Genomic DNA, 18,121 nt, shown 5'->3' with positions numbered 1-18,121 from the left:
GGAAACCAGTGATACCCTTAACATACAAGTTGAGGAACATTTTGAAGAATACAGAATGAACCATTTTAAATGGCGATTGAGCAAAAATGTTTAGATTTTATTTTGACAATTTTTTTTCCTGGCATTAGATTTTATTCCAATAACAAGAATGAATTAAATCATTAAAATGAAATCAACATTGAAATTTTGAAGAGAAGATGGCTTGAATATGAGGAAACGTAAAGGGCGAATGATGGGATGGGGAAAATCAGAACCAAGGGAAGATTCTTTGAAAATAGGAGAGAACTTTCAGCACTCCCAAAATCAATTTGATGTATTTGGGTATATTCAAATGTAATAAAAAATAAGATAAATATTAAAAGAGCATAAGATGAAATGTGGAACTTGGAGATAGAAAGAAAATCTAAATTGTAAATAGAGAAATAAAGTGATTTCATATTAGCTGTTGCCATTCTCCTAAATAATAACCATAATATTTAGTGATCATTACAGATATATGGACAAGACTAATAATAATATCTGAGATTTAGCTTTTTTTTTTTTTTAATTAAAGCTGGTTGGTAAAGGAGGGAAGATTGTTTTTGTTTGCAAGGGAAAATTAATAAGGATAATTTCATATTCTTTTAAGAAGTAGCCTTTGTTGAAAATGTAAAAGGCTGACATATGGATGAAGATTTGAAGTGGTCACAAAAGGACAACATTTATGTGGCTGTAGTTGCATTACGCCAGTGAGAATGTTTTGATGTCTTTATAAATTTGAATTCAGGACATTATTATTAGGTAATATAATTGACATTTCTGTCTAAAAATAATATAATGCCCCATTTTTCTCTGCTCTGTAGTGATGTAAAGAGTTAATTGGATTAAACCTGCCTTTGATGCTGATAGCTGTGTGACTGTTGACAAGTCACTTAATTAAAATCTTTTGGCCCTAATTTTCCAATTTGCTAAATTGTCTCTTTCTACTCTAAATCTGTAAGCCTTTATTTTTCATTTTCATAGGGATTTAAATGAATAGCAGTTTGAGATGACAAAACTTGGGAAGTTATTCCTTTAGCTGGTTCTCTAACTTGGTGATCAAGATATAGGAAAACGTGATTTCAGTTAAATATTTTGAGACAATGCCTAGAAGTAGGGGGGAAAAAGTCTTTAGTATAGAATTGATGTTTTAAAATGTCTTTAGCCAAAAGGGATAGAAATGAAATGATAGTTTTTTGTTTTCATTTTAGAATATCTCACTTTATCTTTCCAATCTTCAAAATGTAGAAGAATAGGAGGAAGTCATAGAAATTAGAGATTGAATGGACTTTAGGGATAATGTAATTCCATTTTACTAGTGGATTTAAGGTCACTGAGGAATTAACTGAAGTGCTCTGGCTCAAGTTTCAGTGCCATTTAACCCCTTGCCCTTTAATAGGAAATAAAGTTGGGATTAGGAATAGTCTTTAAAAAGCAAAAATAATACATTATTCCTTTGTCATTCTCCCTTCCCCTAACTTCTTAAAGTGGCAATATTCTATTCACAAAGTACTTTCCTTAATTTATATGCTTTTAAAAGACATTGTAGACAGCTAGATGGCTCTATAGATAGAGAGCTAGACCTGGACTCTTCTTAGAAGACTTGTGTTCAAATTTGGCCTCAGCCCTTTTTAACTGTGTGACCCCAGGCAAATCACTTAACCTTTGTTTGCCTTAATCCACTGTGAAGGAAATAACAAACCTTTCCAGTTTCTTTGCCCAGAAAACTCCAAGCCCTATAATTATTGTCCACTGGTTCATAAGTGCTGAAGGACTAAAGAATTGAAGAACAACTATCTTCTTAAATTTACCCTCATGTTACCTTATGTTACCCTTGTTTTGCATATGAGGAAGCAAGAACTAGAAAGGTAAAATAGTTTGAGAAAGGTATTTGCACACAAGTTTTGATGGTCTTTTTTTTCTGTTTGCTATCTCTGGGGTTGGTTGGTTGTTTTTAAAAATACAAATACACAGGGGCCAAGTAAGTGGCAAAAGACATTTCACTTTGCAGCCTAATCAATTTTTGTTTTTATTATCCAGATTGAAAATTCATGCTTTCCCTTCATTAATGTTACTTCCATTAACTAAGATGCTCATTTTACCAAGAGATTCCATTGCTGGCATATGTGTAAAGTAACAGACTTCATAAAAAATCTTATAGGTATCAATATATTAAGAATGTTACTTTTGAGGGATGAAAAGTGCCATCCACAGCCAGAGAGAGAACTAGCAATTGAATGTGGATCAAAAGCATAATTTCACTTTTTTTGTTATTTGCGTGTTTCTTTTTCTTTCTTGTGTTTTTCTTCTTTTGATTCAATGTTTCTTGTGCAGCATAATGAATATGGAAATATGTTTAGAAGAATTGCACATGTTTAACCTATATAGATTGCTTGAAGTCTTGGAGAGGGGAAAGGAAGGGAGAAAAATTTGGACCACAGAGTATTGCAAAGGTGAATGTCGAAAACTATATTTACATGTATTTGGAAAAATAAAATATTATTAAAAATGTCATTTTATAATGTCAAAGAATTAGAAAAGAAATAGTTACTTATTGATTCAGGAATGTTTAAATAAGTTGTGATATATAATTAAATATTACTGGGCTGTAAGAGAGCAAAGTTTAGTAATATTTAAATGAACTGATGCTGAGTGAGGAAAGCAAAACTATTCATGATGATTATAGAGATATATATGGCTGGAATAGAAAAATGAAATTGAATGCCAAGTAATTAGGATGACTAAGATTAGCCCCTAGGGAAGAGATGAGAGTGTGAACCTTTTTTATTTGCAGATTTGGGGAATTGTAGGTCCAGAAATCTGCATATATTGTCCCTTTTTATTACTGTCTTGGTTAGTTTTACTAAACTTTTTTTCCCCTTTCCCTTTTTATCCTTTGATATACAAGATTTGGTTAGAAGAGGTAAAGATATAATCAGAAATGGAAATATAAAAACAGAAATTGTCACTAAAAACTCAATGTTTAAATAAAGAGTGATTACTTCTGGCCTTTTTAAAAGCCTTTATAACTGCATGAAGTATAGGCACTGCAACATATGTATCCTCTAAGGTATTGGAGCTCTTTGAGATAGTGTCAGTACTCAAAAGGAGAGCTGAATCTAGCATATGAACACATTAGGAAAAGTGGGTGGGGTGTGGGGTTGGTTTATGTTGTTTGTTGTTGTTATTGTTTTGATGACCAAGGCAACTAAGGGACTTGGACAAATCACAGTGGGTGAATCCCCCTTATCATTGTTAAAATTATAAGATAGCCAGTAAAGTCTTTTTTTTTTTTTTTTTTTTTTTTTTTTTTTTTTAATGACTACCTCGTTGTGATGGGAAGGTGTTCCTGGGCTCTTAGAAGCCTTGCAAGTAAGATAAAGTGGCAAGGCAGGTACTACCTGGCTGGAAAGATTTTGAATATGGATTTGTAAATAGGCTGTTGTGAAAGACTAGCCTGAGAGATTTATAAAAATACAGGATACTGTAATCAGAAATTTCATCATGATGTGCTAATTTTTTTTAATTGAACATGACAATTAAAAAAAAAAAGTTGAAATTTTTACCTTCTTTTCTTTTTCTTCTCCCTTTTCCTCTTCTTTCTTATTTTTTTCCCCTCCCTCGTTTCAACTTTCCTGGAGTGACTTTAGAGGGATGTTTGGCGTTCATGTAACATTGCAGTAACATGTTTTTAGGGGATTAAGAGCCAATTTAATGTTCAAATAAATGGTCTAAAAATTCTAATTTTTACTTACCACCTACTCTATGCTCTTTATACATTATTTTGTCTCCTTTTCCACATAAGAGTGAGGGCCATTTTAAAATTTGCTTTATTTTTTGGGTTGTGAACAAAGAATTCATCAATAAATACTGGTGGTGAGCTTAGTATTTAATTGGATTGGTCCTTGGAAAGTAGACAGCCTGTTTCTATGTGTTTTTTAGCACAATAGAACTTTTTAGAGTATATGCAATGCTGGTTTAGCCTTTGAGAACACCACTCAGGATGAAGTATTAGACATCTTAAACTCAGAGTGTGCAAAACTGAATAGTCATCATTAGCTCTCAGCATTTCTAGAAGATGCCTAACTCTTTTGAGACTGCCAGTAAGTACCCTGGTAAAATCACTTTTCACCCTATACTTGGACTATTGGAGTAGCTTTTATTCATCTCTTTTGCTTTTGTTAATCGACTATTATATTTTTTAAAAAGCTGTATTTACTTATTGTTTCTTGTTATATAGTTTAAAGAGAGTGCTATTCCTCTTTCATTCCTGTTTTTCTTGTTTTCTTTGGTAAAATATTGATTTTTTCCTTTCAAATAAATACATTGCTGTTTTTGTCTCTGTAAACATACTGATAGTAATAGCACTAAATATATAATTTAATGTAGAAACTATTGATTTTTTAAAATATATATATTTGTATAAGTTCTCCATGAGCACATGAGTATTTCTCACAGGAGAAATTTCTCAATAGGCGTTAAAGTTCTTTCAAATAACTCATTTTTCAGAAAGTAGAGCATTGTTTCTTCAGCCCTTTAAACTTCTCCAGCTGAGAAATCAAATTATATTTTGTATAAATGTACTGGTTACTTAATTTTGCAAGGAACATAAATGTAGCATAATCTTTTCTAAATTACTGAAATGTTGCCTTGTCCATCATACTGTAAAAAAGTTTTATTGTTGCTTGTTGTTATAACATTGCTTTATTGGACACTGTCTAAAAGTATTTTTAAAAAATAAGTTCAACAAAACCAATTAATACACCAACCCCATCTGACAACATATGAAACATTGTATACTTTTACCTCCCCTGCTTCTTCAAAAAAGAGAGAAATAGATTTTTACAAAATTTTTCTTTGAGCCTGGTTATTATAATTTTACAGTGTTCAGTATTATTTTAAGTTTTTACTTTTATTTTTAACATTCATATTACTATATTCCTTATTTATATTTTCCTCCCTTACTTTATTTTCCATCCATTTATACCACAGATCTTTGAAAAAATAATTAATGAACAGCTTGTAAATGATAATTACAAAGTACTAGGATCACTTTATTGAGAACAATTCATTTTGGGCTAACTTTTCTTTTTGTACAGGATTACTAGGATTACTAAACTATTAACCACAGAAAGGTTTATATGTAAATATATAAATTTCTATTATGTACAGTTTATTTCTTTAAAAAAGTTTCCAGAACTGCTCTACTTAAATCTCTTTCCTTTTGAACTTTCATCTTTTTTTTTTAATGAAATTTTGTTTTCAGATCTGCATTTTATTCTTCCTTCCTATCTCTCAATTGAGAAAATTAGAAATATAGACCCTTATTACAAATATGTAATCAAAAGCAAAATTTTCCATGTTGGCCAAGTCAAAAAAAAAATCTAAATCTATACTAAATTCATACTCTTGAGTTCATTATCTTACTATTGGTTTGGTAGCAGCTATCATTTTGAGTGCTTTGAAATGTTTGGCCATTGTGACGATCAGTTTCTAAATCTTTCAAAGTTGTATGTCAGTATAGTATAATATAGTATAAATTATCCTGGTCCTGTTCATTGCACTTTGCATCAATTTATACAAGCCTTCTCAGTTTTCTTCAAAACGATTCCCTTCATTTCATTATTTCTTACTGCACAGTAATATCCCATCATGTTCCTATGATATAACTTGTCTAACTACTTCTCCCTGAATGAGTGCAGTTTCTAATTCTGCTACCACAAAATGAGCGTCTATAAATGTTTTTGTACATATAGATCTCTTTCTTCTTTGGAGTATAGCTTTAGGAGTGGCATTACTATTTGTTTAGATTTCGGATGGAAGATGGAGGATGGAGAGAGATTTAGTGGATAATAATATAGTTAGATGAATTCAGAGCTAGTTGTTGATTCATTGTCAGTATCTCAGGAGATCTATTTTGGGACATTCTGGGAATGTGATTTGACCCTATATTTTTTTTTCTTTCCTTTTTTTATTTTTATTTTTATTTTTTAAAATTTTATAATTATAAATTTTTTGACAGTATATATGCATGAGTAATTTTTTTTATAACATTATCCCTTGTATTCATTTTTCCAAATTTTCCCCTTCCTCCCTTTCCTCCCTCCCCTAGATGACAGGCAATCCCAAACATTTTACATGTGTTACAGTATAACCTAGATACGTGTGTAAATCCAATTTTCTTGCTGCACGTTAAGTATTAGATTCCGAAGGTATAAGTAACCTGGGTAGATAGTAGTGCTAACAATTTGAATTCACTTCCCAGTGTTCCTTCTCTGGGTGTAGTTGTTTCTGTCCATCATTGATCAACTGGAAGTGAGTTGGATCTTCTTTATGTTGAAGATATCCACTTCCATCAGAATACATCTTCATATAGCATTGTTGTTGAAGTGTACAGCGATCTTCTGGTTCTGTTCATTTCACGACCCTATACTTCTTAAAATGTTTGTCAATGACTTCTGGAAAAAGGTATAGACAGCATGCTCATCATTTTCATATGACACTAGAGCTGAGAGGAATAGTAATATAATGAAAGACAATCAGGATCCAAAAGAATTTTGACAAGAATATTTCACTGATTCTAATAAGATAAAATTAATCAGGGATGATACATTTAAAAAAATCTACTTCATAGTTAAGGCATGCAGTTAGACCACAGTTTTTCTGATAATGTTATGAATGTTTGTAGGCTTAATATAAGTAAGCACTATGGTATGGCTGCCAAAAAAAGTTAACGAAATCATGGGGTACACTAAAATACTTGATAGTTCTACATATTCGCCCTCTAAGCTTGCTATTTGACGGCAGAAACTAACTTTTTGCCTTTTTTGAATCCCTACTCCTTACCTGCAAATTGTATAATTGGTACTTATACAATTTCTAGTTTTTTGATTTCATCAAAAATATAATTTTGGTGTATATATAGGACCTCTATCTTTGACTTCCTTTGGTAACGCACACATATATGTATAATTGATACCCCACAAATTGCATTTCTTCTTAATATTTAGTGAAATTGTATCCTCTGGCTGCTAATCTGTCTGAAAAACTGCCTGTTTTCATGTCATAGTCTCTGTTTTTTTTGTGTTCTTAAGTGTGTTTTATAGCGTCCCCTTCTGAACTTTTCTTGTCATTTTCTTTTTAAAAAAAATCTAGTAAGATTAGGCTACCATATTTCATAAAGATCTTAAGAATCACAGTTTAGAAGTGACATATTTAATAAGAGGAAACAGAGGCTCAGAGGTAATTAGTTACTCCAAAATAAGATTTGTAGTAGCGACTCAACTGGAATTCAGATCTAGTACTTCGGACTTCAAATATGTTTTTATCCTATAACACTATTAGTTTATTCCTATGATACTTCAGTGCAAAAACTAGCTTACAATTAGGTGGCACAGTGGATAGAGTGCCTACTCTAGAGTCAGGAAAACTCAGCTTCCAAATTTAAATTTGGCCTCAGATACTTAGTAGTTGTGTGACCCTGAGCAAGTCATATAACTCTGCTTCTTCAAATGTTTTGGAGAAGGAATTTACCCCAGTATCTTTTCCAGGAAAATCCCAAATCAGGTTGTAGAGAGTTAGATAACTGAAATAAGGCTGAACCTGTTAATAGATCTTTTTACAACATATAGAAATTTAGAACTATAAATATGTATATGTATTTGTATGTAGATAGACATACACGTCTTATGTACTTATATATACACATACTTATATGTAAGGTTCTCTGAGAACATTACGTGTAGAGCTGTGACATTGTGCATATGTCATATTCATTGCTAATATAGAAAGCACAGATGCAATCCATTAGAAAAGGATTATTAGATGGCATTTTGTATTGTATGGATTCCTCTGGAAAGAAAGGCAACTGCAGCACATGCAAGACAGGCAGTGGTCCCTAAAGTACTAGATCTTTTTTTAACACCAACTAGCTAATGACTGTTTAAGACAAGCAACATTCAGCATTAGTAAGCACAGAAAAAAATGTTTATTAAAAAGAAGGGACTACTTTACCATCATTTATTTCTAAGTTTAAAAAAGAGATTTGAATGTGTTTATATTTCACTTTTATATTTGGTGTTAAATTATTAATTAAAGGATTTTATTTTCTTGAAAAGAGCTTCATATACAATTCCTTAACTATTGTCATATTTTCTGACTAATAACATGGCAAAATATTAGAAATTAGAAGGCTTTAATATTACAGTCCCTTCTAGATTCCCCAAATTTTATTTACATCTTTTCTTTAAACAAGTTGCATATCAAATTTATAAAGGAGGAAATAATTTAGAATAAAAAAAAAACAAACAAAACTAAGACTTGATTAAATGAACTTGAAAGGAAGAAAAAAGCAGAAAGTTGTCATGGTCTCTTTTCTAGCATGTCTTTGTATTAATGTAAAATCAAGGCTGTCTATGTAAACATTTATCAATACCAATTCAATATTCCTTTTAAATAATTGTTTTATTTTTCTAGTTATACATGTAGTTAACTTTTAAAAAACACATTTCTTGATGAAACATCCTCAAGTATTTCACTATAATAGTTTGAAGGATAGATACTCTGTCTTTGTATTGTTAGGTTATTGAATTGAATAAAAATGAGATTGTACAGCTGCTTCCAATAACATGGTGTTGGGGAACACCTTAGCTTACAAGAAATGTATATTAAAGTAGCCATTAGTTATAAAACAGTAAGCATCTTGCAATTAGGAGTATATTTGAAAATATTGGAAAATATTAATTTATTCATAATCACATTATAACAGTCTAAAATAAGATTACTTTCTTCTGATCTCTCCCATAGTGCCTATTGTGACAAAAGTCATCTTTAAGTTTTTTGATATGTTATAATATTTTTGGAGACGATCTGTGTTCAAAGAAAGGGGGAGTAAGGGATAGAAGACACCATTATCTTCCCAGTCACCGAACCTAGCAACTTCAGTGTTAAATGTATATATCCAATCTGCCAAATTTTGATGTTTCAGCTATCACATATCTCATGTATATTTCTATCCTAGTTTGTATTTTCATCATGAGTCATTTAGATTGTTGTAATAGCCTTTTAATTCTTTTTACCTTAAGTCTCCCTGCTCCAATTCATTCTTCACTCAGTTGCCAAAATAATTTTTTCTAAAAGATTGGATTATTGTCAACCTCTTACTCAATAATTTCAGTGACTCCCTATTACTTCCTTTATCAAATGTAAACTCTTCTATTTGCCATTTAAAATTCTTCACCACCTAACTTCTTATTGGCCTAGTCTTCTGACACTTTTTTCTTATTCCCAAGCACCATTATTTGACTATACTTATCTGTTAAACCAACTTACTTGATTTTTAAATTGTGCCTCCTTTTCACTCATTCTTGGAATATTCTCTCCTTGTCTCAAATCTCTTAGCTTCCCTGGCTGGTTTTCAAAACTCAGTTCAGGTCCCACTTTTATGAAGGTAGCTTTTTCAGAGAGGTATCTTCCCTAAAAGGAGCTGGGTTCTTGAGGACAGAGGTTCTTTTTTATTTTTATTTTTTACTTGTACCTCCATAATTTAGCACTATGCTTAGCTCTTAGTAAGAATTGAATAAGTGCTTTTGATGGATTTCATGTTAGTCTGATGGATTGACTATTGTGTTCCTACTTTGAATGCCTTCTCTCACTTTTGTCTTTTTTTCTGGGTTCACAAAAGAGGGTTGCAGTCTCTCTCCATTTTCATAGTACATCCCTTGTATTTGCTTATCTTTGTATAATCTCCCAGTAGAATATTGCTCCTGGAGAGCTTGGGTTAATTTTTTTTTTTTTTTTTTTTGTCTTGTGTCCCCTTTGAGCTTTTCAGTTAATTGGTGCTTAATGTATATTGACTGATTATAATGCAAAATAATATAGAACATCTTTATGCCTTGTTTTCCCGTTAATATGTTACAGTTCCTTCATGGTTATAACCTGTGTCTTTAACTTGGTGTCTTTGATACTCTGAGAGCATCTAAAATAATATTTGTAAAAAGTACTTAAAACAGTTTGGGACATATAGTAGGTGGTATGATAAATGCTTATTTACTTCCCTTCCTTGATCTACCTGGCACTGTGCTCTGATGTCTGAGTGCTTAATAAATGTTTGTCGAATTTAATTTCTTTTGAATTGGAAGTCTCTTGTAGTAAAGAAATCAGATTTCCTGTCTTTGGCCCTGGTAAACTCAACAAATTGAAATTATGGGGGAAACATTTTAATAATATTGTATAAGGAAGATTTTTCTAACAGTTTTGAATTGTCCACCAGTATGAAGCTCACTGACCTTAAAGGTGTTCAAGTAGGTGCAGATTTTAATACTTAATGAAATATTTGAAAAATGCAATAGATGACAGATGACCTTTCAGTTCTATGTTTTGTTTATAATCTTATATTTTACAGGGGGTTATTTCTTCTATTCTGTAAAGAGAACTGCAGTTTATTATCTTGTTCTTTAGCATTCTGGAAAACAACTCAGACTTACTTAGCCCATGACAAAACAGGCCAATAAGTCTTTTATTTGCTGCTAGTTGTCTTACATTGTTCTATATAATGTTGACATGCCAAAAAAAATTTTTTTTGCACCTGTTCCATATAATTTTAACATTTAGGTGGGGTTTGTAGAATTGTTTGTTGGGAGCAATGAATTTTTTTTTTTTTTAATACAACTGTTCACTATTTTTGCTCCGTCTATCATTTTGCAAATTGTCTTGCAAAAAAAGTATTTCTCACATCCATAAACTGTGAATTGCATAAGAATCTGCTTAAAAATAAAATCTTCCTATCACAATAAACTTCTGGCAATTATGGGTGAAGAAATGAAAGAATAGGTGGTATGATGTAATAATGGAAATAATGTAAATTCCAAATAAAATAGGTCCAGATAGGTTGACTGAGGTTTCTTAAATATCTTTCAGACTAGTCATCTTTTGTTAAAACATTTACGTCTCAGGTTGTTAACTTGGGATATGTGAGTCAAAAGAGTCCATGAAATTGATTGGGGGGAAAATGACATTTTAATTTTGGTATAGTTGACTTTTTTTGTTTGTTTGTAATTCTATGTCTGTTGTTTTATACATTTGAAAACAGTATTCAGAAGATTCCATAGGCTTCACCAGACTGCTAAAGACATTCATGAACAAGAACATAAGAACAATTAGGAACTTCTAATACCTGAAAACTGCTAGACCTTCCTCACTGACCTTTTCTTTGTAAGCAAAGGAAATCACTTCATAACTCTTCAGCCTTCAAAAACAAAACAAAATAAACCCAAACAATTGGCTGATAACTTCCCTCCTCTTTTGTTCTCCATCTCAAAACCCTTCCACAGCATAATCATTTCTTTCTCCTTTATTGTAGATAGAGATGACTCTTCTGCTTGTCTTTGACTCTGTTTTCTCCAAGAGCTTACCCTTTCAATCATCTCCTTTCTTATCTCTAATATCTTCTTATCTGTTCTTTATTTTTCTTTTAGCATAAATGAGCTTAGAACTTGCTCATTCTTAATAAAACAAAATGAAAGCCCTCAGTTGACCCTATCATGTCATCATATCTTTCTTTCATAGCTATATTCCTGAAAAAGAATACCTACACTTCCCCATTTTCTATTTACTTTTTAATTTTCCGTTAGACTATTCACTTCATCAATTCACTCTTTTATTTGAGATTATCAGTCATTTCCTGATTGCTAAAATCTGATGGTCGTTTTTTTTTTCTCCTAAATCTCACTCTTCTTAATTTCTTTACAGCTCTGCCTTTCAAATGTTACTTAGTTTATTCTTTCTCTATTTCCTTTGTTGAATCATGATTTACATCATACCCACTAACTGTGGGTTTTGAACTCCATGGGTGTAGCCTGGGCCATCATTTTCCTCTATCTGATTTCTTTAGGTGATCAGGACTAATGCTTTGAATTATAATTAGTACTCAGATCTGTATGTTTAGTCCTACTGGACTTTGCTGGAGCTGGCATAGTATTATCAGGTCTAAAGTTAGCAAAACTTTGTTCAACTTTGGCTTCAGACTCTTCCTAGTTATATGACCCTGTGAAAGGCATTTAACTTTTCTTTGCTTCAATTTCCTTATCTATAAAATGGATAATGTATAGCACCCATTTTCCACAGTTATTATCAAATAAGATAATAATTGTTAGCATAGTTCTGGATACATAGTAATTTCTGTATAAATGTTTTCTATTATTATATCACCAACTTCCTGATGGGACATTGTTCTCCAAACGTTTCATAGGCATCTCAAATTTATTGTTTCCAAAACAACTTCTTTTCATTTTCTTTTCATTTTTCTGTATCTACCCCTTTACTGAATCTGCTTATTTCTATTTAGGTCTTTGTTATTTTTTAGTTATCCAGGCATATCAATATACTGGCATCCTTAATTGTTTACTCTTTCTCGCCATAGTTTTGGTAGTTGCTAAGTTTTGTCAATATTCCATGTAACACATAAGTTACTCTGTTCATGCTGCCCTTTCTGAGTCTCTCCAGCTGCTAGTCATCCCTCAGAGATGACCCTTTGCTTATTGGGTAGTTGCTATGGGCTAGGCCTCTCATCTCAAAGAATTTACATTCTAATGGGAGAAGACTTGAATAAAGAAGGAGTCTGAAAGGGTTGAAGTGGAGCATTCCAGTGACTTGGAATCCCTAGTAGATAAGGCAAAAAGAAAAATCTCACCTATCTATCAAAGACCTGGAGTTCCTAGTTTTATCTTCCTGAAGCCCTCTGTCCTGGCCTATTGCATTATCTCCTCCTTGGTCTAGTCTTCTTCAATTTGTCATCCAAGATGTTCCAAAATAATCCTTCTAAAATATAGTTCTATTTGTGTCATTTCCTTAATCAAGGATCAGAGGCTCCCTATTATTTGTAAAATAAAACAATATCAATTAACAAACATATTAACTTCCTCCTGTGTGCCAGTTACTATACCAAGTTCTACATAATGCATAGAGTTTCACAAACTTTACAATGCTCTATGTGAGCTATGATGATGATGTTGGTGCTGCCTGGCATTTAGAGCCCTTCACATTTTGGTTTTAGCTTACTTTTCTTTTTTCCAGTCTGATTTTCTAGGATTAATTAAATTTTCTTCCCCTGTGTGAATTTTGGTCATGTCAAACTGACCCAGGTTCAATATTATCTCCTACTATCATCAGTTTGTATTTATTAAGCAATTATGTACTAGCCAGGTTGTGTGAGGTCAGACTTTCGTAGACTTCCTTCTCCTAAGTGATTCTGAGAAATCATTTAATTGATATCTGCCTCATTTTCTCATATCAAATAGTGTAGTATTAACACCTAACCAGATTAGTTATGGGGATAAAATGAGGAATATTTGAAAAACAATTTTTAAGCTTAAAGCTTTACATAAATTCTTGCTTCTGTTATTATTACTACTACTGTTACTACTACTATTTACTACTACTATCATCATCATCATCATTATTATGTCACTTTGCTAAACACTGAGCATATAAAAAAAAAGTAAAACTGTTCTTTCATAGAGTTAATGTTCTGATAGAATAGACAACATGTACATAGAAGGTATAGAGTGCCTAGATGGATAGAGAAAGTTGAAAGATGGTAAGGGATATGGCTCTTTAGAGGTAATAGGTAGCTAATTAATGGAATCTGTTGAGTAGGATAAGTGAAATAGTCCAGATTTGTGTTGAGGTTATTCCAGGATATGGACAGAATTAGAGGAGAAAAGGGGGGTGATTTTTTGATAGATATTGGAAAAGTATTACCAAAACTTGGCAAATATTAGATGGGGGTGAGAGAAGAGGTTGAAAATGACATCTTTGTTGAGAATTGGGGCAACAGGGTGATATCTGGGACAATAATAGGAACATTAGGAAGAGTGAGGATTAGATAAGGTAGATTTGTATTGATTCTAATTTTCTTGGTTATATCACTAGTTCTGTAGTATAATAAGTAAGTAGGAGCAGAGGAGGTAGAAGATGGACTTTGGGAGAGCCAGGGTTAGTGCTTGTCAAGTGAATGATCAAATGAAGGACAAGGCATTAAGAAAATTAAAAGTGAAGGATATTGTAGAGTAAAACTGGGTGATAACCTGGCAAAGTACTGAAAGGTGAAAGGTTGGAAGTCTTAAGGTGAAAATGAAGAATTAAGTTTTAGAGTAATAAGGCTTAGGGATTAGTAGAAGGGTAAGAGATTATTTTTTTGATAAAGGAATTTCCTAGTTATTAAAAGTTGAATCGGAACATCTGAGCATGATGATGTCAAGATAAATGCTTTCTTCTCACTTCTGCCCTTAGATTTTTAAAGTTTAAACATTAAGGCTTATCTTAAACTGATGCTGAGCAAAACAAGCAGAACCACAAATATGTTGTATACAATGACAGAAAGAATGTGCAATAATCAACTATAAAAGACTTGGTTCTTCTCAGCAATTCCATGATCCAAGCCTATCCCAATAACTTTGTATGGAAAATGCTACCTGCATCTTGGCAAGTGAGAGAATTATGGAGACTAAACATAAGTCAACCCATGCTGTGTTCACTTTTTTTCTTTTTCTTCTGTTCTTTTTTTTTTTTTTCATATGTGGTTTCCCCCTTTTGTTCTCATTTTTCTTTTCCAATAGGATTCATAAAGAAATGTGTAAAAAAAAAAAAAAAAAAAAAGATTAAATTTAGCCCATTAACACAACTCAGGTGCCACTTTCTATGGGAAAATTTTTCTGATATATCCCACCTTTTTTCTCATATTGTATTTATGTATATATGAATTTGTTTTTTCAACTCAGTATTGTATGTTGCAGGTGTAAGCAGTTCATAATAAACCTTTTCAACTATTTATATTTTTAAATAATATAAGCTCTTTGGTTCAATAACTTTCTAAAAGTCACACAGGTAATAAGTAATTGAGGCAGAATTTGAATATAAGTTCTCCAAGTCTGAGTCCTTGGAAGTGTTAAGTGTCTGAGGCTGGATTTGTATTCAGGTCCTACTTTCTCTAGGACCAGTATTCTATCAACTAGACCATCTAGCTGTCCCAGATCATTATTTATTTGAAAGTACAAGTACACTCTAGTGGATAGAGTACCAGTCCTGAAGTTAGGAAGACTTAAGTTCAAATCTACACACTTAACACTCCCTAGCTTTGTGACCCTGGCCAAGTCACTTAACCCCAATTGCCTCAGCAAAAAAACAAAAAAAAAAGTACATGATCAATTTCTAAGTAGCATTATATTATATATGTTTACATTTGGATCTTCTATTCCTAGTAAAGTGTGAGCTCCCTAATGTCATATAATGTAGACTTTTTGTCTTCCTTAGTGCCCATGCTTGACACACTAGTAGGCTTCTTATAAATGTTAATTTTGAAGGAGGAAGACCTTGCCAGTCTGCTTTGTTTCAGTTAATACATGATTTATTTTTTTCCTGTTCCTCTATTACTGTTCTCCTTCAGGAAGAAAGAGAAGGGAACTTGGAAGTTATAGGATGCTAGATTTAATTAGATTTAACACTGGAGAATGAGAACTAGATAGGTGAAATAATTTGCCCTTGTCACTTGGAGAGGGGTCTGTGGCAAAACTAAGTCAACAATTACATGGAAATTTATTTGGGCTTTTAAAGATATGTGAAGAAGGGAAAGGAAAGCATTGTTGGAATGGGAAACAACTAAGGCAAGAAGATAAGAAAATTAAATGTATCAGAGTGTGGGATGGAGTAGGGGAATGGGAGAAAGGAAACATCCAAGGCAGAAAGTTGGGGAGCAGAAGGAAAGCACTGTCTGGTTTTTGTATTCCAGTTTTATGCCTTTCATACAGTAGGTTTAATAAGTGCTTATTGAATTGAAAGAATGAAATAAAGCTCACTGAAGCAAGTGCCAATATATCTCTATCTCTATCTATCTATATAAAAGCCCTTTGAGGGCAGGGACTGGCTTCCCTCCCTGCTTGCATAACACAGTCCCTTTCCCCCCAACTTTTTTTTGTTTCTCTAGAATCTTCACAGAACTTTACACATATCAGACACTTGATAAATACTTATTGAATGGAATTGATCCGAGTTTGAGCTTAAAGAACTCAGTGATAAGGGACTCTCTACCTTATGAGATGTTTTAAATAATAATTCTTAAGAAAGCATTATAAGAAGTCAGTAAATTTTATGTAGCTTTCAAAAAAACAATATGTTTAGATTCATTAGTTATTAGTTTTAAAAATAAGTAGGAAATTATTCCCCTTCATTGCTATATTTCAAAGCTATTATTCATAAATATATTAATTTTCTTTAATGTGAGAGGAAAAAATTAATTTTATCCTGACTTCTGCTTGTTAGGTTGCCCTGAAACTTTTGTAAAATGTTAACTGAAATATTGGTGTTTGTTTATTGTGATCATTCATTTTTCCTTAGTGAGGATACAGAATAACGTCCTGAGTATTTCATTTAGATGATCCTTAGAAAACATTGAAAGGAATATGGTATAGTAAATAATCTGAAGTCAGGAGTCCTACTTTGACTCTCACTTGTAGGACTTAAGTCATGTGATCCATAGACAAGTTCTTCAATATCTCTGAATCCCATTTCTTCCATTTGTAAAATGAGTATTTTTTTTTTTAATTTAGAATTTTTTTCCCCACAGTATATATGCATGAGTAATTTTTTTTACATGTGTTACAATATAACCTAGATAAAATGAGTATTGTTAATAAATACTTGTCTTGACTGTCTGTGTTGAGAGAAAAGCTTTTATTATTATTGAAGACAAGTCCCTCACTTAATATATCTGGAAACCCAGCCCCAGAGAAGATAAGTGACTTGCCTAAGATCACATCTAGACTTAATTTAGGAACAGGAACTAGTATCCAAGTACTAGTAACATCTTCTACTGAACTCCATTTCTCAGTTTCATCATAATCTCTAGACACTTATCATCCTACATCATAATATTAATCTTGAATCTTGTAGCTCTTTATGATCTCCTCTGCCCTTGGAGTTTTCTGTTGGAAAGGCTATCAGATAGAAGAGAGAGCTCCTCTATTTTAAGGAGGTCGTTTAGGGCAGCTATCTCATCATTTCCCAGATGATCTGTCTTCTTGAATTAAAGCATGCTATTCTCTTCTACCTTCCCTAGTTTCCCTTTATATTGTGAGCTCCTTAAGAGCCAGTACTATCATTTGACTTTTTTTTTTTAATTCCCAGTATTTAGCACTCTACTTGACATATAGTAGGTGCTTAATAAATAGTTGACTGTTGATTAGACTTGTAATCTACCATTTCTAATCAGTAAAATTTCGTTATCTACTATATATTTATAATATGTAAATATGTGTAGAAGACCAGCAAATAAGAGGTAGTGCATCAAATTAATTGATTTTTCTTTTCTTTTTCTTTTACTTTAGGTTCAACGACAGGCCAAAGTTATCTTTTCATTTGGATTTCATATATGGCCAGCTGATGTAGCCAAGAGTTATTGCACACAGAAGTCAGGTAACTGCTTGAAATCAGTTTGGTGGTAGTATCTTGATTTTTGTTTGTGACTGTAATTTTTACTATCTCTTTTTGTGTCAAAAAGTAGGAAATTGAATATCACCAAGAGCCATTGGTCACACTTAGTGATTTGGCTGTTTTATGTTTATTGTACGTTAAGTAATAAATTTTCTACTTTCGTGAGAATTGGCTTAATGGTGATGGAAAGATCATTAACCTAAAAGATCAGAATATTTAGGTTCTTCTAATCATAGTGTATATTAACATTAACCTCTATTCACTTCGACTTCCTCAACCAAAAAATAGGATATATTAATGTTTTGTTTCTCCAAATTAAAAAAAATACAGTATCATGGTTTAGAGTGTTGAAGAAGGACTGAGGATGTATTAAAATAGCAGTGGAATGGGCTGTCTTAGGATGTAGAAAGACCACTTCCCAAATCTTAACTCCTCTACCCTTCTCCCCCTTTTCCCTATTTATGATCTTTGAAAAAAATCTTAGATGACCATTATATTATAGAGGACATTTTTGTTCAGATTGGATTAGGATTAGGGATTCTTAACCTGGAGTCTCTGAATTTTGGAGGGGAAAATTATTTTGGTATAATGGATTTCTTTTGTAAACTGTTTTATTTTA

The 18,121-nt window shown here is 32.2% G+C and overlaps 1 protein-coding gene across 7 annotated transcripts in view; it reads left to right on the top strand.

The window, feature by feature from the left end:
- The window catches only part of GATAD2A (GATA zinc finger domain containing 2A), a 198,795-nt gene that overhangs the window by 61,349 nt on the left and 119,325 nt on the right, over positions 1–18,121 (top strand). For all 7 annotated transcript variants that reach the window (XM_074306954.1, XM_074306937.1, XM_074306920.1 and 4 more), the window contains one exon: positions 17,397–17,484. The gene's annotated coding sequence lies outside the window, so the exon portion shown is untranslated. The remainder of the gene's footprint in view (positions 1–17,396; positions 17,485–18,121) is intronic.

Source organism: Sminthopsis crassicaudata, chromosome 1, assembly GCF_048593235.1.
Source record: "Sminthopsis crassicaudata isolate SCR6 chromosome 1, ASM4859323v1, whole genome shotgun sequence".
In the NCBI taxonomy this organism is placed as follows: Eukaryota; Metazoa; Chordata; class Mammalia; order Dasyuromorphia; family Dasyuridae; genus Sminthopsis; species Sminthopsis crassicaudata.
This window is presented reverse-complemented; position numbering and strand designations above follow the sequence as displayed.